Here is a 25567-nt window from a genome sequence, read left to right on the forward strand (position 1 = left end):
TCAAAAGCAATAGATTAAAAATATAAACATGTCTAGCAGGATAGCGGAGGAACGAAGCATAGAGAAGAGAGAGGAAAATGATAACAAGGATGTGGGAGGATAAACAGGAAACGTGTGAGAGGAAGGACACACATGCACTCCCATGGGTGCTGAATCCCTAAACGTAACTGAATCTCCTTACATATGCAGTTGAAGGACACAACTCACCCAGTAAGAATGCCGTATACAAATATAAGAATAGGAAGAAATCAAATCAAGATAGGTGAATTAGACATCAAAGCAATCAAGTGATGAGAAAATGGCAGACCCCAATCCCAATTTGTCATGCCATGGTGTGAGTGATGTACTCTGTTGTGGGGATTCCCCTTAGCCCTGCTTCCTACTTCCCTTCACCTTTTCTGCCTTGCTCTCTGCGCTGTGATATACAGCTGCCTTTGGGTCCACTGACAACGAAGCATCACTGCAGAACTGGGATAGAAATGAATTGGTCAAATATACAATATAATGTTTGACAGCTGTAGTTTTGCAGCAATTGCACTATCATTGATCAGCATCAAATCATCATGTACTGTAAAACGGTCTGTGCAACACACGGACGCTGGGAAATGATGTATCAAATCATCCTGTTCTTAAAAAACCTGTGATATACACCATCTCTGGTAAAGTCATAGTCCGTGTAGAAACCAAGCGTTGGTCTTTGACCCTCCTTATCACAAGGCATTTGAATCCCATGTTTTACTCACTCTCTTAACCTCTCCTGCCTATTTGAAAATACAGAATCCCTGCATCTTAAATGTCTATTCTTTCAAAGAGGCATATTGAAGTCTGCATTCTGATTATGATAGACTTTGCAGAATTCCAAATGTTTTACTTTCAGATAAAGCTTATGAGAACGTAGATTTTTCCCTAGTGTGAAAAAAGCAAAACAATCCTTTTTTAATAAAGCTTATCATGCTAACATCTGGCATTTCTGTGCATTATGATTGACAGATTTTACTATCCCCTACTTTAGTGGTACTTATTTGGCTTTTCGCAACTATTTGTTAGAGGGAAGACCTGCCCTGAGTGCAGTGTTCCTGAACTCTCTAACCGCATTGTGGCACAGCCATAATTACAGCCAGGTATAATTGCATGCTCCTCCTGCGCACAAAGCACCATTTCTTCTAAGATTATCTTTAACTTCCTCCTACAGCTGGTCATTTCTGCCTGCTGTGCACGCCTACCATAATGTGCGTCGGAAATGAGAACAACATTGATTGTAGTACAGAAATGAAGCAAAAAAGAGTTCAATAACATCATGTGGTGTTTTTAAAGGTTAGTTTTCAATAACCTCTACTGTCAACTTCAAATGTTAAATCTTTGCAAATTAAATAGTGCTCAGCAATCAAGACATCTGAAATGAAGCCAAGGTGGCTATGTTGAAGGACTTTCAACTACTGTTCAGTTAGCCGGGACCTGCTGTGCATTAATGGTGGATGTAATAAGAACTTAAATAAACAAATAAACACTGCTCTGGTTTCAGAGTAGGCCTGAAAGATGTTTTCTCTTTAAAGAAACACTAGAGCGCACTAACCACTTTCAAGGCAGACCCTGTTTGGTAATGGCCCTGATGGCCCTGCTGAGTGTAGAGAGGGAAAGCCACTGGGAGGGCAAGGAGGGCAAGGGCACTGCAAAGATGAACACAGGGCAGTAAACAAAAAGAAACACAATCTAATGGAGTAAAATGGAGGACAATCTAAAAGGGAGATCGCTGAATGTTACCAACAGCGGAAGAATACACTTGAACCAGAAAACGGTGAAACCAAAATGCTCCTCATAATAGGGAGGAAATTCTTTGACTCGACAGGAGACACGTGAGATAGGCAACAATGCCATCCAATCATGAGCAAGGGGCTGAACCAATCCTACTCTTTATATATCAGCAACAATCAGTCTGACCACATACAGCTAAGGTTGCCTGTATCCAAGCCTTAAACAGTAATCTGAATCTCTTATGCTTTGTTAAGCCTGTGAGACTGATCCTGGCAGACAAACACCCTTTAGATTATTAAATAAAATTGAGAGCTGTCATACTCTATGGCACAGTTTTGAAACTGCAGCTTTAACTAACACTCCCTCCAACAGTTTCAAACTAAAACTACCTCCCCACCACTGGATTCTGTTGAGAGCAAAGGTATCCTGCAATCGGTTGTAGTTAATGACTGGCAATCAGAGACTGGTGTAGTGCACAATCTTAAATCAGCAGAGCAAACTGCTGCTCTAATTGGATGATTGAGGTTGTGTTAGATTTACCTATCAGGGGAAAATATGGGGCAAATGCTTTTTGCAGCCATATTGTGTCCAATGTTATCCCGTATAAACCCGCCATTTAAACTGTTTAGTGCTCAGTATTGCCGGGTAATACTCAACAGCGTCACAGTTTGAATAAATAATTCCTCTTTTCTCCCAGCTAGCACTTAAACTCTTTCTGGACTGACAGGATGGATCTTTGTCTGAGAGTGGCTGTTAGGCATTTAATAAGTTGCAAACAATAGTTTCAAAATACAAACGTTTGGCAAGTCAATTTTCTAGTGTCAATAAAGTAAGTTTTTAGGAGTTTTGAAGTGTTTATTTAAGTGAATTAATATTTTTTTAATATTCAAACCAAAAGGTTACAGAAACACACATGAAGTGTTTCTTCTGAATCTGTACCTGCTCAGAGTGTTGTAATAGTCCTGTCTCTTAGTCTGGGAATTCTTCACAGAAAGGTTAAAAAGTATTCAATCTTGTACACTAACACAGTTTCCCAAGTCTATCAGCGCTTACATCTATTGTGCTGCTCTGCAACAATTTATCAAACTCTCTCAGTCTCAGTACAATGCCTAACTCTATAATGCAGCAGAATGAATGGCAGACTGGGAGCCTCTGCCTGCTCTCTCCAATCGAGCAACGCAGTGCTGGGTTGGAGAGACCCTAGTGTGCATGTATGTTTGGCCAGCCCAACACAGCCATTCAAACATATATGGGTACTGAGGGGGAGTGCTGTGCACTCCTCCTCTGTCCCCGTCATGTTCATGGTCCGCCCACTTTTATAGTTAAAACATATTAAACAGAGTTTATTATGTTTTTACTATAAAAGTTTTGTCAGATCCTCCTGCTAGCGGGGGGTGGGGCAACGCTCCTCCGCCCTAGCGGAGGAACTGCCCCTGCCCTCATGGAATCTACTACACTCAAACCTATTCTCTTTTGCTCTTGGGGTCAGCTCTGCATGGTAACTGTATAACACAGTCGTAGTCACTCTATGGCTCAGTTGTGATGCAATGTCCTCTGGTTAGCTGCGGCTCTGCTTCTCTCTGCTTCAGTCATCAGTTAAACAGCTCACCAGCATGCCCCTAACTCTTTCGCTAGGACACCATTTATACTCTTTTATTTGTTACATTTATTAACAATTTTAAACATTTTCTTGAGATGTTGCAGATTCAAAACACTATGGGGGTCATTACAACTTTGGCGGGCGGCTACCGCCGCCTGCCAAGCTGTAACCGCCGGGCGGCCGCCAATGCAGCCGCACTCCCGCGGTGCCCAATTGGACATCCCCGCTGGGCCGGCTGGGATGGGGGCCGCAACATGGGAGCCGGCTCCAAATGGAGCCGGCGGTGTTGCGGCCATGTGACGGGTGCAGTTGCACCCATCGCGCTTTTCACTGTCTGCATGGAAGACAGTGAAAAGCCGCATGGGGCCCTGTCAGGGGGTCCCTGCACTTCCCATGCCAGTGGCATGGGCAGTGCAGGGGCCCCCAGGGGCCCCATGACTCCCCGTACCGCCAGCCTTTTCCTGGCGGTTCATAATACCAGAAATAGGCTGGCGGTCGGGGACTCGTAATCCCCTGGGCAGCGCTGCAATCAGTGCTGGCCAGGCGGATTATCACCGCCGGGGCTAAAGTGGCGGTATACCCCCGGCCCGGCGGTGCGACCGCGGCGGTCGTAATAGGGCAGGAAGCACCGCCAGCCTGTTGGCGGTGCTTCCGTCATTTTAGCCCTGGCGGTCTCGGACCGCCAGGGTCAAAATGACCCCCTATGTTTCTTAGCAGCTGGGTATGGGCACATGGATCTCAGTTCCCAAGCATTCTTTTACTTGTGCAAGATCACATTTTATATACATAAGTGTAGCGCGAACTCATTCCCGTCATTCCCACAATGTTAAAATTGTTTATACAAGCAATTTGTTATTTTCTATGTACACGTCAGTGCATAATAAAGCAGTTTAGTAGGTGGAAAAGGAAATAGTTAATACTGGTTTCACTGTTTTAAGACAAGTTTTGTAACATCTTGCAAGTCAAATAGAGGTTATGAAACAAACATTTAATTACAAAAATTGTGCCAGCCTAGTGGATTTGCGACTCAAGCTGCATGGGTTATGTAAAGTTCACAGCATGCTTTTAAAAATGTAAACATAATAGCAGTTTAGGTCTTGCAATCCTCTTTCATGTTAATGTTGGACCTGGCCCTTTGTTTGCAGGGTCATCCCCAGACTTTTTGCCTCCTTTCTCCTCTTTGTTCTGACCTCCTGTTTTTGGACCTCGTTCTGTAATTAGTTTTTGCTGGTTTTGATATTATGGGCACTTTACCACTGCTAACCAGTGCAAAAGTGCAAGTGATCTCTGTCTAACTGATATTGGTAATTGGTTTTCGATGATTAGTATTTATGATTAACTAGTAAGTCCCTAGTAAGTTCACTAGAGGTGTCCAGGGCCTATAAATCAAATGCTACTAGTGGGCCTGCAGCCCTGGTTGTGCCACCCACATGAGTAGCACTGTAAACATTTCTCAGACTTGCCACTGCAGTGCCTGTGTGTGCGGTTTTGAACTGCCAGTTCAACCTGGCAAGTGTATCCACTTGCCAGGCCCAAGCCTTCCCTTTTACTACATGTAAGTTACCCCTAAGGTAAGCCCCAGGTATCCTCATGGGCCGGGTGCAGTACATTTAAAAGGTAGAACATGCACTGTTGTGTTTTACATGTCCTGTGTGCAATATTGCCATATTCGTTTTTCACAATTGCAAGGCCTATCTCTCCCTCTGGATAACATGTGGATTGCCCTTAAATTTCTTTTAAGTGCAGTTTCCCATTGGGAGCAGATAGAGAGAGAGATATGGAGTTTAGGGGTCTCTGAACTCACAATTTAGAAATACATCTTCTGGTAAAGTTGGTTTGTTTGAAAATGCCACTTTTAAAAGGCGGGCACTTTCTTGCATAATCAATCTCTGCTTGGCTGCTGAATACATGTCTGGGTCAGAATGACAGTTTGGCTGTTTGTGAATTCACTATAGACAGTAACACAAAGGGAGCTGATGTGTGACCTGCATATCCTGAAGAGAGTTCCTGGGTTAGAGTGGGAGGGAGGAGCTGTCACCTTTGAGGTTTGCCTACTTTAAAGGCAGAAATGAGCATAAGTATTGGTCTGTCGACCCCACAACTTTAGATGTGGATCAAGAGGAACCTCTGCCAAGGAGAATAACTGGATGCTTGAGGAGGACCTGCCACTCTGTCTGTTTCTTTGGTTTGCTGTCCTGCTGCTGCTGCTGCTTCTGCCCTGAGAGTGAAAGGACTGGACTTTGCTCTCTACATCCTGCTTTGCAAGATTCTCCAAGGGCTTGGACTGAGTTTGCCTCCAGTTGTGATGTCTCAGGAACATCAGAGACTTCCTCTGCCAGTGCCTGTGTTCTTCTGCTGAAAGTCCTGACTTGCTAAGTGATGCCAAATCCAGTCACTGGGCCCTTAGATGTGGAAGCTGGTAACCTGTGGGGGAAAATCCACGCACCACTGTGTGCACATCAGAAAATTCGACGCAGCACCTGTCCCACAGCTGAAAATTCAATGCAGTGCCTGTTCTCAAAGCAGACCCTTCGCACAGCACAAAGGAATTTTCCATGCATCGACCATGGGTGATAAAATCATCAACATCACCACATAGACCTGAGGCTGCTTGTCTGGAAATTGACGCATCCCTTCCCAGGGGAGAAAGAATCAACGTATGGCCTCACTTACAAGTAAGGAATCAATGCTTTACTTGCTTTTTCGATGTATGCTCACCTGTGCGGCTTCATTTCTGACGCATACTAGGTACTCTGTGCTAAAACAACACATCCATTGATTTCTGTGGATTAAGACTCTTTTTACTTTAAAAGTTCATATCTTTGCTTGACTACGTTGGATTTTTGTCATTTTGGACTTGTTTGATTTAGATAAATATTGACTATTTTTCTACACTGATGTGGAGTCCTTTTGTGGTGTTTTCACTGTGTTATTGTGTGTATTTGTACAAATACTCTACACAGTGCCTCTCAGATAAGCCTGACTGCTTGTGCCAAGCTACCAAGGGGGTGAGAAGTAGTTATCTGAGCTGTGTATCTCCCTTACCCTGACTAGAGTGAGGGTCCCTACTTGGACAGAGTGTAAACTGACTAACAACTAAAGACCCCATTTCTAACTGTTAGTAATTAGTATTTCGATGTCAATTTTCTATTGGGGCCTGTTGGACTTTTGCTTATGCAGGGTCATCCCCAGTCTTTTTGCCTCCTGCCTCCTGCCTCCTATTTTTTTTCTGACCTGTTGCGGTTGGCTTTTCAACTCTGAGCACTTTACCACTGCTAACCAGTGCTAAAGTGCATATGCTCTCCGTGTAAATTGTATGTAATTGGTTTATCCATGATTGGCATATTTGATTTACTAGTAAGTCCCTAGTAAGGTGCACTAGAGGTGCCAGGGCCTGTAAATCAAATGCTACTAGTGGGCCTGCAGCACTGGTTGTGCCACCCACATTTTTACACTGTAAATTCGACTTGGCAAGTGTACCCACTTGCCAGGCCTAAACCTTCCCTTTTCTTACATGTAAGGCACCCCTAGGGTAGGCCCTAGGTAGCCCCAAGGGCAGGGTGCAGTGTATAGATAAGGTAGGACATATAGTAATGTGGTCTATATGTCCTGACAGTGAAATACTGCCAACTTTGTTTTTCACTGTTGCAAGGCCTGTCTCTCTCATAGGATAATATGGGGGCTACCTTTAAATATGATTAAAGTGTAGATTCCCCTAGAGAGTAGATGGACATGTGGAGTTTGGGGTCCCTGAACTCACAATTTAAAAATACATCTTTTAGTAAAGTTGATTTTAAGATTGTGCGTTTGAAAATGCCACTTTTAGAAAGTGAGCATTTTCTTGCTTAAACCATTCTGTGACTCTGCCGTGTTTGTGGATTCCCTGTCTGGGTCAGTTTGACAGTTGGGTTGTTTTTCACCTCACACCAGACAGTGACACAAAGGGAACTGGGGTGTAACCTGCATTTCCTGTTTAGCCATCTCTGCTAGGAGGGAGGGGTTGAGTGGTCACTCTCATCTGAAAGGACTGTGCCTGCCTCTGACAATGCCGGCTCCAACCCCCTGGTGTGTGTCTGAGGCCTTGCCTGGGCAAGGCAGGATTTCACAAGTAGGTTTGAGTCCCCTTTGAAGAAAGGTGACTTCAAAGACTAAAATGGGTATAAGAAGGGCACCCAAATCTACAAACTTTAGAAACACTTCTGGAACCAAGAGGAAACCTCTGCCTGGAGAAGAGCTGATAGCTGAGGAAGAAGTGCTGCCCTGCCTGTGACTGTGCTTTGTGGAGCTTTCCTGCAGTGCTGCTTCTGCCAGAGTAAGAGGGCAAAGACTGGACTTTGTGTGCCTTCCATCTTGTGAAGAAATCTCCAAGGGCTTGAGTTAGAGCTTGCCTCCTGTTGTTTGAAGTCTCCGGGACAGCAAAGACTTCTCTCTCTGCCAGCACCTGGAGACTCTGGAGAGACTCCTGCCCCGACAAGTGGTGCCCTATCCAGTCCCTGGGCCCTTGAAAGGAAAGCTGGTGGAAATCCAAGGAAATCGACTTCGGACGACTCCGGACCGACGCCGCTGCTGAATCCGGTAACGCCGCCTGCCCCCGACGCCGCGACCCTCGCTGGAACGCGACGCTCTTCGCAGGCCCGACGTCGCTGCAGCCCCGCTGAAGTCCGCGACTCCGTGGAAGTCACCGCACCATGTCGTGACCGACGCCGCTCGAAGTGCACGGATTCAGCGTTTCGCACAGACGCCGCGATCCCCGACTTCGCGCATCGGCTTGTTTTCACTCTTCACCAAAGGTACTGTACTTGGGGGTCTACACGACTCCGTGTCCGGCGCCGCTGGTGTCTGCTTGTTGGGAATGACTCCGTCACAACACCGTGTTAACATCTCATCGAAGCATTTTTGTTTCTAAGCGCTATTTTTGAGTTTAATCTCTACAAATTCATAACTTGACTTGTGTATGTTGGATTTTTGTCATTTTGGTCTTGTTTTGTTTAGATAAATATTTCCTATTTTTCTAAACTGGTGTTGTGTCATTTTGTACTGTTTTCATTAAGTTACTGTGTGTGTTGGTATAAATACTTTACACCTAGCACTCTGAGGTTAAGCCTACTGCTCTGCCAAGCTACCAAGGGGGTAAGCAGGGGTTAGCTGAGGGTGATTCTCTTTTACCCTGACTAGAGTGAGGGTCCTTGCTTGAACAGGGGGTAACCTGACTGTCAATCAAAGACCCCATTTCTAACAGGGCCTTTTTACTGTCACTTGTATTAACGATGAGGACAGACTGCAAGCAAGTACAATATTTACTAAGCTCAAAATGTATGGTAGTGCAAAGACAATTGTGTGCTCATTTGTCTACAACCCCATGGTGATTTTCAACATATCACCTCTTTTGTCTATGACTGCATCCTTTGCTCTGAGGCTTCAAAACAGTTTCAGAGGACTCATCTGGCCTCTTGCCACAGGACTTTTTTACATGCATTAGAGATGAAGCACAGTTCCCATTGCCCGTTATGCAATGGCAAAGATGAGGAATGCAGAGGTAGTATGTCTCTCGATGGAGTTCAACTCTATGTCATCTCAGAAGGTTGGACCAATTTGATACTACAAATGATGCCTAGCATTAAACTGTGTACAGCCAATGTGCAGCTGGTGGAAGATATGAGTCTCTGCTCCAGTTATGAACCAGTCAGACATTGAGTAACTGACCCTTGTATAGCTATCCATTGGACACTGCTATGGAAACACTGCTATGGAACTTGAACAAGATCTTCACCTACACTAAGGCCCTCATTATGAGTGTGGCAGTCTGAAGACCGCAACACTCGCGGTTGAGGTCTTACTGCCGCCGGGCCGGTGGTGAAGACCGCCATATTATGACTGTGGAGGTATGGCCGAAGCCAAACCGCCACAACACTGCACACAACGCATGGGCGGTCAGACCGCTGGGCCATAGGTGAGCACCTTCGGCCTGGCAGCAGCCATAAGGCCGCCAGCGGTATTACGAGTAGGCATACCACCAGGCTTTTTGTGGCACTTGCACCGCCACAAAAACCCTGGTGGTAACGCACCCGGTGACATGAGGCTCCATTCCTGTCACCTGCACACATACACACCCACTCATCCACACACCTTCATAATTGCACCCCCACTCATCAACACATTCCCTGACATACACCCCCACTCGCTCACATGCACCCATACAAATACCGCTAACCGCATGTACTCACTCACACCCCGACATGCCCCCCTCTGCTTCCATTCAGACATGCACACCCTTCACGCACACATACATACACACACGCACTCATGCACACTCATACCGCTACACATACACTCACACCACATACATGCACACAACACCCCCCCTTTCGGATGGTCCACCTACCCGTCTAGGTGAGGTGGTCATCGGGATGGGATGGGTGTTGGCGTTTCCACCGCCAGCACCGCCCCGTCGTGCAGGAACCGCCGTGCAGTATTAAGTCTCGTAATACTGTGCGCGGAGTCCTTTGGGTGTGGCAGTGCTGGCAGTAGAACCGCCTCTCACCCGCCGTCAGTCAGGCCGACAGTGTTGGATTTCCACCCTTAATTGGGCAGAAATCGTTGGGTGAGACCTAATACGGCAGTCTTTGGACCGCCAACACTAGCAGTCTTTGGGTGCCTGTGACAACAGCGGTCTTTCCAGAAGACCGCCGAAGTCGTCATGAGGGCCTAAATGTAGGTACATCTTGATTTAACCAACCACAATTGCATCAAACTGAACCACTCTATTTTTAGCCAATACCTACTTACTGTTACATAGACAAAGATTGTTCAGCTGCAAAACTGACAGACTTTAATTAGTTAACACTTTTTACTTTAACCACGCCGAGGTAATTCTGAAGGCACCTTTCTCGTAGCTTATATCATAGGCTGGATGATTGTTTTTCACCTCATATTGAAAGAGTTGAATTTTAGCCATGTGTTGCTTGTTTCCTACACACAAAATATCCCCAGATATTCAAAGCATTTTTGCTCAAGAAATTTGGGGCAAGATAAAGCTATTAAGCTATTGATTAGCCAGAAGTTTGGGGAAAAATCGTCCATAATTCACCTGTGGTGGTTGAACAGATTTGCAGATGACTTCAGTCTACAGATTTATCTACAAATCAAAAAGAAAACAGTACTGTAACTCTTATACGTTTAGTATGTACATTCAGACTGGATCAGAAGCTTAGAATGTATAACTCTAGTTCAAGGAATCTACTAGTGACATAACTGACTTCTACAATATTATAAGGTCTGAGTTTATTCATAAATGCCTTTAACCATTATCTTACAAATAAAGAATCATGCATATTTACTCTTTTAGCCTCCGTTGATATTACCTTCTACTAATTTTGGTTACTACCATGATTTATCAGTTATATTTTTAATGTTGCGTCTAACCTTTTACCTTCCTGTGTCATCTGTAATTTCCTACCTACTCCCATTCAGTAATCAGCTTCTGACTTCTACTCAATTACAACCTGTTTTGACCCCAATTTTCAGTCATAGGATTATTTAAACACTTCAGGTTTCAGAGGTTTTTGAAAAGATATATAGTTTGTCTGCACTCACACGAGTAGTTATCGGTCCAGAGCCTGAGGCATGTACCACTAGAGACCTGGCCATTTGTGTTTGCCCTTCAAAATTCTGCTGGTCGATGATTAGCAGTGCTGGGAGAACTTCAGTGGCTGTTCTTTCTTCCAACTTTGCACACTTCATATAATTCGCAAAGTTAAAAAAATATCAGATTCCTTCACCCATCCTGAAAAAAGCATTTTTTCAAATCATCCATCCACAAACCAAAACACACCAGTGAAGGCCAAAGCCTTCAGCACTCTGGTACTCTAATTACCTTACTGTCAATAAATGATTCATCCACAAACTGGAAAGAAAAAGGAAGACAAACAGAACACCTCATGGTCTGATTATGCTGAAAGTCGCTCTGTGCAACATGCAGAGAGCTCATCACAGAAGTCAAAGCTAAGAATACTGACACCATTAATAAAACCACCAATAGAAGTAGAACACTTTTCAAGACAATCAAGCACCACATCAACACCCTGCTGAACTTGCGTATTCCTCACTCCACAGAAAAGTACAATGCCATCAACCTTTCCTTTAGTTAAAAATAACACCAATTCTACTTCACATCTTGCACCCACCCCTTCCCATAGAATCCCCCAATGGTCATCCTTCAAAGCCCTATTTTTCGCAGATCTTGTTGACTTACTCAATGCAATCAAAGCCACTTCTTCTGAAAAAGTCCCTCATAAGAAGCCCCTCATCAAAGCTCTCACTGGCCTCTCATCATAGTTCTCTCTGGGAACCCTCTCTCTTCCCTACTCACCATTGACAATGCCTTCCTCACTCATGGGATCTTTCCAGAATCTCCCAAGACAAGCCAGATACTTCCACTACTAAAGAAACCTACACTATACCCTGATGAGCACTGCTGCTACCAGCCCATTACTAACATACAATTCATCAGCAAGATCATTGAAAAAATGTATATTGGACACAAAACTGTTTTTATGTTGAATTTGATTATTTGTCTTTATGTCATAATCAAGACAGTCACTAATGTAATTAATATGAATGTGTGTAGGTAACAAACACATTTTTACATGTGCAGATATTTTTGTAAAATGAGAAACCAATTCTTAAAATAAATAAATATAACATGTTGAATAAAGTCCAAGTGTTGTTGTTATGAATATCACTACAATTATGGATGGCAAGTGAGGGTACTAAATTTGGTTAATTTGGGACCCTTACTCATGAGTTTCACCATGATCCTTTCCTTTACTCTATATTACTCACAAGTAGCAGTGCCAAGATTCACCAATATGCCGATGATACTCCACTCTGCTTGAAAGTTTCCTCGGCTTCAGACATCTTCAAACACTGCCTGCAAATGCCTTAAACACTGCCTGCAAATCATTCAGACCTGGATGTCTAGTGCCTAAATGAAGCGGAATCCAACCAAGACAGAATTGCTGGTATTTGCCAAGAACATCAAATAAGAATTTGTACAAACCGGATCACTGACAGAATGTCGGAAGGTAAGTGCAAATAGGTAAGTATATATTTCACACTTTAAATACTTCCTTTGGGGATTACCATTTACTGTACGCACTGACCATAAGCCTCTGATTTATATATTTTCAACAAAGGGGACGGAGACCACCACTCCTCGAATAGATAAATGGCTCATAGGTATGTAAGGTTACAATTTCAAAATCGAATATGTTCCTGGTATAAAAAACTCTGTAGCGGATTGTCTTTCCAGGCTACCATGTGTACAGGAGGAGGAAAATGCAAATAAATCTGAAGAGCCTGTATTAATGATTGATATCCCTAGTATTACAAGGGAGGAATGGAACACTTGCATGGAAAATGACCATACTCTATTAAATGTGGAGGTAAGGATAGTCCAAGGATGGCCCCCAAAGTCTAATGGCTTAGATCAGGATCTAAAACATTTTTGGTCTGTGAGACAAGAATTAAGTATTGTTGACGACAAAGTCATGAGAGGGGAAAGGATAGTACCACCGAAGGGCTTGTGGGATAGGATTACGGATTTGGCCCCTGAAGGTCACTTAGGTAGAAGCTTAACCAAGGCTAAAGTCAGGGCCACGTACTGGTTCCCGAGCATGGACCGCATTGTGGAAAATAAAGTCAGGGATTGTTTGACTTGTGCCATGAGCGACAAAAGCAAGAATACCAGGTGCGCACCACTATCCCCCGTGAGTGTGCCATCCAAACCTTGGGATAAACTGGGTCTCGACATTATTGGTCCATTAAAACTTTCCAGGTGGGCTGGTAAATTTATGTTAGTATTGGTGGACTATCACTCTCATTGGATCACCATCAGAGTAGTTAGCAGCATCACAACCCAATCTCTAGTGAATTTCTTAACCGATACATTCATGACAGAAGGTGTGCCTAGCACTATAGTAACAGACAACGGGGTCCAATTCACTTCTGAGGAAATGCGTGAGTTTTTACAAAGGTTGTCTATCATACATCACAAAACAGCACTGTATTGCCCTAGAGCAAACGGTTTGGTGGAACGCGTTAACCGTATGATCAAAGAGTGTATGCAAACCGCACACATATCAAGGAGTCCTCCTGATAAAGCACTTCAAAAAATGATTTGGTCCTATCACACAACCCCTAATTCAGTTACCAAGGTATCACCCTTCTTAGCGCTCAAAGGGAGGTTACCAGGCACCAAATTGACCCCCAACTGGCTGGGTGGAGGAGAGCCTAAATGGGTTCATAGAGATAAAATGAAGAATCAAGTCAAAACACATCAGGAAGGGTACAAGAAAAGATATGACCAAAAGCATGGTTCCAAGTTAGGAAGATGGAATGTAGGCGATCGGGTAATGGTTAAACTACTAGACAATCGCCAAGGGTGTGAATCTAAATTCTCCAAACCTATAAAAATAACAGAGGTGAAGAAAAATGTAGTAACATTAGAGGATGGCAGAACGTGGAGCATGGATAGATTAACACCCCATTGTCCATCTCAGAAGTATTCAGGTATGGATGGAAAGCCAAAGGATGTATTGAAATATGATGGGAACAATCGCAGAGCTAGGGCTCGTGCAGTTCCTGTCTGGCACAAAGATTACATGCTCACTTGATTTCCCAACAGGATATTACTTTCAAACATTCTATGAAAGTCTTTTATGGGAAGGAGAAGTGTTGTAATTTATCATAAGTAATGTTTTGTATAAAATGTACATTCTCTATTTTCCCCTTACTTTCATTGTGTACCCACCTGCCCATAGGGATCCAAGTGTAACATTCCATTCCTCCCCATTTTCCCCTTGTCTTCCCAGTTGGTTCCTACCAGCATTCTATAACTGTTCCTGTGACAGTTGACAGCTGTGAGGAGAAATGCTCGCTACCGGTTGTGGCTGGAGGCTGATGTTAATTCATCTTGCCAATAAATTATTTCTTAAAGAACATCATCGGAGTTAAGGAACATTTATAATACTCATGTAGTATGCCGGCTCGCGGCATCGGCGCGCAGTATTTTCTTTCACCCGCGCGCCGCTCTCGCGAACCAGTTTGGCACGAGACGCGTTCGGTGAGCGCTCCGTGCCGAACGTTTTGTTTTAAAAAGGAAAAGCCGTGCGTTAGAAGAAGCTGGACAGAGGAGCTTCTTTATTACATGTCGCTAGGGTGGTTTCTGGTACAAATAAATTTTATTGAAATCTACTTACATTTTTACGGCGTCTTCACTACACATACATTTACTAATCTTAACTCTGCATCTACATACTTGAAGATATATATTTAGTCAAGATACATTTATGTGGAGATATACATAGAAAAACATTGCTTATCTATAGCAACTTACCTCCACAATATCTTAGTCCTCGATATTCTTGACACAATATTTTGTCAACACAATATTTGTTTTGCATGTCTAAACACCATACTAGCCTGGTTCAAAAGCAGGAGCTTTTAAGGATTCAAAACCCCAACTTTCACTGAATGCCAAGTCATGTGAATTCATCCTGGACACCAACCTCACCCTCAAGGAACACACTACCAAAAAACAAAGATGACCTGGCACCAGCTATCACTTCTAAATAATGTGAAGCCCTTTGTTCCAGAAAGCACCTTCAGAACCGCTGTTCAACCCCTTTTAGTCTTCCATCTGGATGGTGGTAATGCTCTGCTCCATGACCTCCCAGACTCCACACTGGCACCTCTCAACGGTATCCTTCATGGCTCTGCACATCTCATCCAGTGCCTGAAGGAAAATGGTCACAACACCCCCATCCTGAACGAATGCCTTTAGCTTGCCTTGTCAATCTCCATTATCTTTGAAACCAGCTGCAACATTTATAAAGCAATCATGGCCAGCATCCCTATTTTGCAGACACACTCACCATCACTGGTGGTTCCAGTGCAAAAAATAAAATGAAAGACAGGTAGCCTTTTCCATGTATGAACTCAAGATCTAGAACAACATCCTTATATCCATCAGGATCACCCAGATGCTGCCCCAAATTATGAAAGAGGTAAAGATGCACCTCTGTAAAGAATACTACATCACAATGCATTAACCGTCCACTGACCAGCTACCTCCCCTATCACTCATTGATGTTACTCCTCCATTGTTATGTTATGTTATGACTGTTTGTAGAGTAACACCAGACTTATACTGCGAACAGATCCCCAGACACCAGAGGGACCTCCACTGGCTCCCCACAGAGAAAAGTATCAACTTGAAACTCCTAGTCCATGGATACAAGGTGCTCCATGACATAGGACCCACCTACCTCAACCACTGGATCACCTTCTACTCCCCCACGAGGCCTCTCTGCTCCGCTCAACAGGCACTAGCAACTGTACCAGGCATATGGAAGACCTCAGCCAGAGGAAGATCCTTCACCAACCTCGCGGCAAAGAGCTGGACACCTTGCCTCTTCACCTCAGGCAGTCACCATCATTGCCTCAATTCAGGAAGGACCTTAAGACCAGCTCTTCAACTGAAGCACAGAAGACCATCCCTTTCAGCACCTTGAGACCCTTATGGGTGAGTACTTGCACTCTATTAAAGCAATTGATTGATTGATTGATTGATAGAGTGTACATCTCAGGCAGGAGGGTATCCAGGTACTTTGACCCTGTACAGTGTTCTGCTGCCTTCTGCCTAGGTTTGCACTATAGAAATATCACAAACATACATCCCCACCCCTACAAAACATATTTTTTGTAGTACAGTTTGTGAACAGACCTCTTTTTTATGGGAAAATATATATGCTGATGAAGTTGTGTGATTTGGGCAAACTTTGGAATATCACAAAATTCAAACAATTCTGACAAAATAGTTTTATTTTCTCACATCAATAACAATTCATGGTTTATATGTTCTATGATTTCTCTTTGGGATGAAGTGAGGGGCTTTTGCCAGTACCCTAGGCTTTTATTTTAGAAATATTTATTAAGGGATCCTATAACTCCATTGGAATGATTTTAGGGAGTGTTTAATGTGGTTGTGCTTCATTCCACTGAGAGTCAAAGGGCTAGCTGTTTTATGATGTGTGACTGACCATTAATGATTCCTTTTAGTAGTCATGACCACATTGCAGCAGTACAGTATTGCCATGAGCAAGGATCTGGTAAACTCCACTCAATGTTTTTTTGGGAGTAATGGTAATACATGGTTTATGGTGCAGAGGTACTTCAAAGTTGGTCCCTGTGATCAATCCAATTACTTGAAAGATAAAAAACATACGTCCAGGCCAAAGATTGAACAACAGAGTTTTACAGTTATGGGATGAAGCTGCAGCAGTTGCCTGAGTACAAAGCCATAGGATTATTCTAATCTTTACTCCCTCAACCAAGGTTAAAAAAATGTGTGATATTGCCTTCACCCTTGGCTTTGCTCACAAAACAAAGATGGATTTAGATATCATTTGCACACTTATCGAAATCTGATTGGCTCTTATCAGTTATCTGAGATATTAGCTGAATATATATGCCTAAAGCTAATGGTCTTAGGAAAGACCACTCAAGCCATATTACAATATGTGTCAAGTGACCACTAAAGGCATTTCACCAGGAAAGCATTTAGATGGGTGTACCAGATTTATTCTCCTTCCGGGCCAACTGCTAGTATGGTCCCTACCACCTTGAAACACAATATTGACACCATTCTGATCTATCACAACCCTTAGAGCCACAACCCAGATCACCTTTGCCTTCATCGAGCACCCTCACTGCAGCCTCTCAGTGTTCTCTTTAGAAGCATTACCAGCCCCATATGTTGGTGAACGCAACTCTGAAATGTGGTTCCTCTCTTCTCATCAACTGACCGCAGCATTCTTGTTTAGAGGAGGTCATAGAACGTGTCTGGTCTAACAGGGGGACAACTTCTGCTGCATGGGGCCTGACACTACTGAGCAACGCTCGACACCTGCTTGAGATCTCAACATCAGTATCCTGTGGCCCATCTGTGGAATAGCATTGTCACCCACTCTCCAGTCCTAGATGCTGACTCAGACAGCCTGACCATGCGGAGGGGTGCTCATGCTTTGCTCTGAGGCCAGAACCCAGTGTCCAGCAGATCTCCACAACTGGAGGAGGCAGGCTCTTAGACTTTTGGTGCTGGCAGCTGCCTGGTGACTTCCAGGTCTGAGCTGAGCAATGATGGTTTCAGCATCTGGTGGACTAGAGCTGCAGCATACCAGGGTTGTGCCTGTTCATCACAAAGGACAGGGGGCCAGTGAGAGAGTCCTGACACTTCCTGGTGCTGTCATCTAGTCCTGGTCTTCTGCATCTTTCTATAATGTCATGGAAAAGACCTGCTTTGTTGTTGCCCCGTCATCATCTGCAGCCCTTGTGGGGGTTGTGTTGAAATGCACAGTGTGCCTCAGCATAAAACACAATCTTTCACTCTGAACTTCAATAACTGTCAAGTCAATTCACTCTATATTCCAACAACAAGACTACTCAGAAAGTTGCATGCTCATCTCACCATCCTTGCACTGCTTGTCCCTCCCCACTGTCTACCTTTTTCCGTACCCTTTGCACTCCTTCCTCTTTGTTGCCAATTCTTCCTCTCACACACTCAAGTCATGACTCCATTCATCCTGCCTACATATAGCCATTAAGCTTTTTATGATTCTGTGGTGCTCCAAATCTGCTACAATTCTAAGATTAGAAGTACTGCTGTAAACTAAACTTCCATAGTCCATTTCAATCCATTAATCTTAATAGTAGAATACTAACAATCTCATTTGATTACTATTATCAGACTGCCTACCTCTGGATAAATGATATGTTATGCTAATGATTGCTCCATAACTGATTTCCATTTTTACTCTTCCATGGCTGTGTGACAGAATATAGAGAACAGCAATATTGACATACCAGAATATATCATCAGAAATATTGACTGTCAAAATATGGAGTTTACATACTTTGTATGTAAACTACCACAATATTGTGTCAAAAAAATTGTGAAATAGAATATTGTAAAAAGGTAAGCATATCACAATATTAATATATGTATAGTCTTCTAAGTATTTTATATGAAATGATAAACTCGATCATAATAAAAAATAAACAGTCTCAATAAGTATTGTAAATTATTAAATGTAGATATATTTATTCTTAAAAAATCTAAAAGCACTACATAAGCAATATTAACAAATAAAAACTCAAAAGTAAAAATGAACAAACATATATATATCTGTATATACAGAAAACATATATGTAACATAATTTAACCATTAAAATTATTAAAAGGTAGTTTTAGTTAATGTTGTGAACTAGTATAAATACGTGTGTATATATACATACATCTATAGATATATCACTTTCAATAGATAGATAGATAGATAGATAAATAGATAGATAGATAGATAGATAGATAGATAGATAGATAGATGGATAGATAGATAGATAGATAGATAGATAGATAGATAGATAGATAGATAGATAGATAGATAGATAGATAGATAGATAGATAGATAGATAGATAGATAGATAGATAGATAAATAGATTCCCTGAAAGGTTAAAGTAATGTTTTAGTTAGGTGAAATTATTAGTAAAAATGTAGCATTTTTTGCTCCAAAAACACTGACATTTAGGTCTAACTTACTGAGCTAACAAGAACTTGGGCTCCCACTATGTTCAGTGTTGTCATCAAGGATGTAATATGAGATGTTATCACTGATGTCATTGAACACGTCATGAGTGATGCAATCTGTGTGGTCATAAGCATAGCATGGTGGGGTACAAGCTCTAATTTGCTCCGTAAACTACAACTGGTGAATTTCGTGTTTTTTTTTTTTTTTTAAGATGTTAAGTTTTAACCAATATTTTCACTTAGATATAATGCCACTTTAACCTTTGGAGTTTGCAATGTATTTCTGGGAAGTAAGGCATTATTACCTTACCTAACTATAACATCAATTTAACCTTTAGTTTTTTAAATTAATTTTCTAGCGTTTTCAATATAAAGTTGGATCTTATAAGCATGCAAACCCACCCAGGTGTGGCCAACCCCCTGCCAGGCACAGCCTTACACCCTGCATATAATAGTGTTGGGCACAAGAGACCAAAAACATCAAGTGCTGGAGTTGGGCCCAGGGCCCTGCCTGCGGCCTACAGCTGTGGGTCCAACCTCTCAATGGGTAGCCAACACCAAGACACCCACCCCACTTTTTTTTGTAATTCCTTTTCCACCTTCCACGGCACCAAAGCGAGGCCACTAAGATGCCCAATTAGTGTTTCCTAATTTTGGGCCCTAGGGTTGTATATCATCCCCCTAGAACTCACTCCACCACAAGGCCCAGAGGGTCAGGGTACCCCTAACCTGCCCCCTTAGATGGTATTTTGTGAATGATTGGAGAACATGGGGACACATTAACATGGCAGTAATGGCAGCAGTAAAATCAATCAATCAGAAAGCTTGGTCCCCAGGACTGATCTTGGTCTAGCTAGAGCAAAACAGCCAATGGGCAAAATAACCTGCTCAACCAATCACAAAGCTTTATGTTTTAAATTCCCAGTCCTGTCGAAAGATTCTGTTACTTTTTTAACTGTTAATTTGTATTTGATATATTTTTCAAAGATTGCGCCATTAAGGGAGTGCCTTATTGTTAGTTCTTTGTCATCTTTGTGTAAGACCATGATCATGAGCAACACCCGTTTTATGGTTGAAATGCACTGTGCATTGTTTGCTACAAACATTGCCGCAGTCAGAATGAGTCTGAAATTGGTGAGAGGAAGGTTTATTCACTGGATTTACAGCAGCTCCCCCAATTCAACTCAACAAACGTTTTTGACTTCAAAGGGATCACATTAACTATTCTAACTGTTGGATTTTGGAGGGGTTAGATTTACTATTAGCACTACAATCTAAGCAACAGCTGAAAAAGAGCTAGACTTTAGAGGGTTTAGATCTACTATTCCCAATCTAATCTAAGCAACAGAAGGAAAAGTGTTGGACTTTAAAGGGGTTAGACTTACTATTCATACTCAAATGTAAGCAACAGTAGGGTAAGTGTTAGACTTTTAAAGTGTTACATTTTCTATTCCCACTTCAACTTAGGCAAAAGCCGAAACAGTGCTGGATTTAGGAAAAGGTATCATTCCATTTTCTAATGATTTTAAAACTAAACATTTCAAAACCTAACAGCATAAATTGAATAACATTGAACTTATTCAAAATAAAAGCCTTATGTCTATTGAATAAATACAAGTGAATGTAACTGACAAAATAATAAAATAAAAATAATTTAATAAATAAAAGCAAAATAAATAAAGTAACAATGAATATGCTTCCCTCTATATTGCCCTAAAAAAAACAACAACCCCCCCAAAAATTAAATTATAAGTAAAACAATAATAATGGTAAAATTGCAATTAAATAAAAAAGTAAAATAAGACCAGTGATAAATATAAAAAGCATTTTACAAAGTTTAATAATAAATACAAATATCAAGAAATTAGCAACAAATGATAAACAGCAAATACTTTACATAACAAATAAATAATTTCACAATTTACATAAGAAATTACCAATTCCATATTTAATAGCATAACAAAATAAGTTGGAAAAATATATATCATTCACATAATTTTCCACACTGTTCCCTTACGAACTCAGCAACTTGCTACTACATTTTTAGTTGCTAATTAAACAGTATAAAATATACACGAAATTATAGAAAAATGCAATTATGTATTCAAAAAAATCACAAAATAATTTAAATAATTAAAATTACAATCAATTAATTAAATACTGCACATAACTAATTACAGTGAAATAGTAAATTAACATAAAATGGTGTAAAATTAAAAAAAAATAGTTAAACAACTTCTCACCCTAGTCCCATTTAAAGCCCAAAAACCTGCTACAAAATTACTTGCTAATTAAAAGTAAAAAACAAATGCATTACACATTAAAAATTACAATCTATACAAAAAAAATGGAAAACTATTATATTAAGAATACTATTGCCTAAAATGTGTATAAAAACTAATATATAATATATTACTCAAAAAACTACATTTAATGCAACTATAATAAAGTAAATGATATTACCAACAAGAATGTTTTAGGAACGATATTCTATACATGAAAAGCAATATTATTACCTTCTGTATTCTGCAGGATATGTTTGCATTGATGATATTTTTGCAACTCAATATTTTTGAAACAATATTCTTATCATTCACCTTTCCACTGTCTATGGCTAATCGAGCACTAGCCTCAGGTAAATAGTCTGCTTTCACTAGTTCTATTAGTTCTTCATGTACCTACATGGCCTTCATTTGAAGCCTTGTTTTAAGCAGCAATTTCTTACCCCACTTGACTCTAGGACCCTTTTTATCTTCCCTGCAAGTCCCACTTGTAGTCAGTCTTTACCTTGCTAGAACTCATTGACTTTTTTCATTCCCCTTCAAGTCAACTTGAGGCCCCTCCCCGTACAGTACTTGAAGGGGCCCATCTTCAGAATCCCTCAGGAGCTGTCAGGCCAGGGTACTGGATTGAGGGGGCCCCATGGAGCTCAGGCCCCCCCCTGCACCACGGGGGCAGCTCAGGCTCATCACATCAACATTCTCAATCTTGTTGATGAGCAGAATATGTACATTCTGTACATCACAGAATCCTGGCAAAACCATCACTCTAAAGTCAATCAATCAATCAATCATGATTTGCAAAGCGTGGCTAATCACCCGCACCGAAAGCACTGATGCAGGTGAGGGTTTAATTTAACAACTAGGTTTTGAGTTCCTTCCTGAATTCCAGCAGTTACGGTGAGATCCAGGGGCGAAGTGTAATATAATTCCAGGACTCCACTGTTGCTGCAGCAAATGCTGGGTGTGTGAACAATGAAAAGGGAGGCAGAGCGCAGGTTTCTGGAGGTTAGGCGGAAGTTCAGGAGGTGGCTGATGTATGCTGGTCCTTGGCCTTGAAGGTGTGAATCAGCATCTTGAACTTACATCTCTTCTGAATGGGGAGCCAGTAGAGCTTCTAGAGGTGGTGGGTGATGTGGATCCACCTTAGAGTATCTAGGATGAGTCTGGCCCTTAAAATTGGTATGGCCTGCAAACTCTTGAGGAGGTGTGGGGTGATTCCTACTTAGAATGCATTGCCGTAGTCCATTCGACTGGTGGCAAGGGTTGACAAGGGCTGACAGCCCATCTGGTGGAGAACCACTTGCAGAGTGAGGAAGCAGGCGGATGAGACTACGTTAATCTGACTTTTCATGGTTAGCTTACTGCCCAGGATATCGCTGAGGATGCAAGCGTGGTCGGTCAGGGTGGGTGGGTGTTGGTCCTAGTTCTAAAGGCCACCAGGAGTCATTCCACAGGGAGGTGTTGTTCCTGAAGGTGAGTACTTCTGGCTTTAGGCAGTTGTCTTTCAATTAGCAATGCTCTTCATACACCTGTGGAAGTTGGTCAGTGTGGCTTAGGAGTCTTCTGATAGCGAGAGAATGAGGTAGGTGTTGTTTGAGTAGGGTATGATGTTTAGTCAATGTGCTCTGAAGACTTCGGCCAAGGGAGTCATCCAGGTGTTGAACAGAGTAGGGCTGTGGGACATACCTTGAGGAACACTGCAGATGGTGTTTTTGGTGAAGGGAGGTAGGCAGATTCTCTGGGTTCTTCCAGTGATGAAAGAGACAATCCATTTGAGTGTGTCTCTCAGGATTCCAATGTGGTGAAGACCTTTGATGAGGAAGTGGTGAGACACTGTGTTGAACGCCGCTGAGAGGTCAAGGAGGATCAGGGCTGCCAATTGACCCTGAGAGATCAGATGTCGTCTGTGGCAGCAATCAGGGAGGTTTCAATGTTGCAGTTGGTGGGGAATGTGGATTGAGAGGTGCCCAAAAGATTGTTGCTCTCCAGGTGTTCTGTAAGTTAGCGGTTGATGGCCCTTTTAAGAACTTTGGTGGGAAAGGACAGCAGAGAGATGGGGTGGTAGTTCTTGAGTTAGTTAGGGTCGGCAGATGGTTTCTTGAGTAAAGGTTTGACTTTTGTGTGTTTCATTTCTTCGGAGAAGATGGCCTTGGTGATTGATGCATTGAAAATGATGGTGAGCTTTTTGCTAATTGTCTTGCTCCCCAGATTGAAGATGTGGTGGAAACAGGGGTCCGTAGGTGCTCCTCAGTTGATGGAGCTCATGATGGCTGCAGTGTCTTATGTGGTGCGCTGGTCCCAGGCGGTGAGCAGGTGGTGGTCAGGTTTTTCATTTGTGGGTGTGAGGATGTCCCTGATGGTGGGTTGGGGCTCTATGTTTGGGTAGATGGTGGAGATCTTGTCATGGAAGGATTCTGCCAAGGTGTTGCAAAGTTCCTGGGAAGGGGGGATACTATTGTCTTAGGCTGAGGGGTGGGAGAACTCTCTGGTGATGTTGAAAAGTTATTTGCTGGCCAGCCAGGATGCTCCTTTTCGTCTCCTTGAGGAGTTGGTAGTAACGGTTGAGGGATTTCTCGATGCTGGCTCAGTCTGTGGGCTCCTTGCAAATGTGCCATCTTTTTTTGCAGTTGCATTTCATGGTTCTTGGTGCCATGGTGTACCAGCATTTATGTTTGGAGGACCGCTTGGTGTTGTTGGGTTTAATGGAGACGACTTTGCCAGCGCAATCGGTGATCCAGACAGATTATTTTTTTGACAGCTGGTGAGTTGGTTGCAGTGGGTGGGGGGAGGTGTTCCAGCTGCAGTGTGAAGTGCTGGGTGGCTTGGGGGTGGTGCTGGGGGATCCTGAGATGGTGAAGTGGACGATGGAGTGGTCCATCCAGGTGAGGTTGGTGACATGGCTGTACTTGACTCCCATATGGGGTCGAGAGTGTGCCCTGCGATGTGTGGAGGTTGATGACAAGTTGGGTGAGGCCGCTGTTGTTCATGCTTTCAAGGAGGTTGGCGATGTTGGTATCATTGAGGTCGCTGAGGTGAAGATTGAGGTCGCTGAGGAAGATGTAGTGTTTGGAGTCAATGGCAAGTGGTGCAGTGAATTTTGGGATGGCATTAAAGTAACTGGGGTGAGGTCCTGGAGGTCTGTAAGCCAGGGTGCCTCTGATGGTGATTTTGCCATCGGTTTTGAGTTGGAAGTTGAGGTGATCCATGATCAGGATGGTGTCAACTGCGGTGGTGGTGCAGTTGATGGTTTCTTTGTGGATGATGACAATTCAACTTCTGTGTTTGTTGATGCAGTCATGGTGTGCTATGTTGTAGCCATCGGGTGTAGCTGAGGCGATGTCATGCGTGAATATGGGGTTGAGCCAGGTCTCGGTTAGGAAGATGACGTCAGGGTGAGGGAGGTGATGGTGTCACAAATCTTGGTGGAGTGTTTGCTGAGAGATCATGCATTAAGCAGGAAGCAAGTTCAGCAGTAGTTGCGAGGGGCGAGGTGGTGCTTGTTGTGAGTGTGGGTGTTTCAGTGTTAAAAGAGAAGAGGCAGTGCTGGCAGGTGAAGGGTCTTACCGTCGACAGGGGAGAGGTGAGGCAACAGTTGTTGTGGGGTCCTGAGTCCAGGGCTCAGAGCTCAGAGCTCAGTGGCAGAGTTGCTTCGCAAGGTGGAAGAGCCAGGATTCCTGGAACTGGGTGTGGTCCAGGAGTAGTTGGGCACATACAGGGTTGCCTTTGGTACACCATTGGCCTGCCAGCACTGTGCATGCTGCACGCATCCACTCCACACCCACACTGCAGCCTCCATTTAGTAGGTCCAGGGAGGTGGGATGGGCACTAAGGTGGAGGGCGGGGCAGGTGGGAAGCGGGAGGAAAGGAAAAAATCAGGGGGAAGTATGGCGGGAGAGCAGTGAGGTGGGATGGCGCAACAGGGGAAACCAGAGAATACTACATGATCCTTGACTCTCTTATACCTGAAGGTTGCACCATCTTTCAAGAAGACTGGAAAGCAAACTATGGAGGTAATATTGCTGTAATCCATAAAGCTTCCATAGCTTGCAGAATCATGCTCTTCGTCACCTCCTCCACCTTTGAAACTGTGAAAAGTTTATTATCTTCTTCTCCACATAATACCATCTATTTGCATCTTAAAGTTGATCCTCCTAAACTAAAATCCAATTTTACACAGTCCATAACAGCATGCTATCAAGCAGAAATATTTATGTAGGTAATATAGACTAGGCAACCAGATGTGCAAAGATTTTGTTGAATTGGATTGCTTACTTTATTTCCACAACCTT

Source organism: Pleurodeles waltl, chromosome 1_1 (genome assembly GCF_031143425.1).
Source record: "Pleurodeles waltl isolate 20211129_DDA chromosome 1_1, aPleWal1.hap1.20221129, whole genome shotgun sequence".
Taxonomy (NCBI): Eukaryota; Metazoa; Chordata; class Amphibia; order Caudata; family Salamandridae; genus Pleurodeles; species Pleurodeles waltl.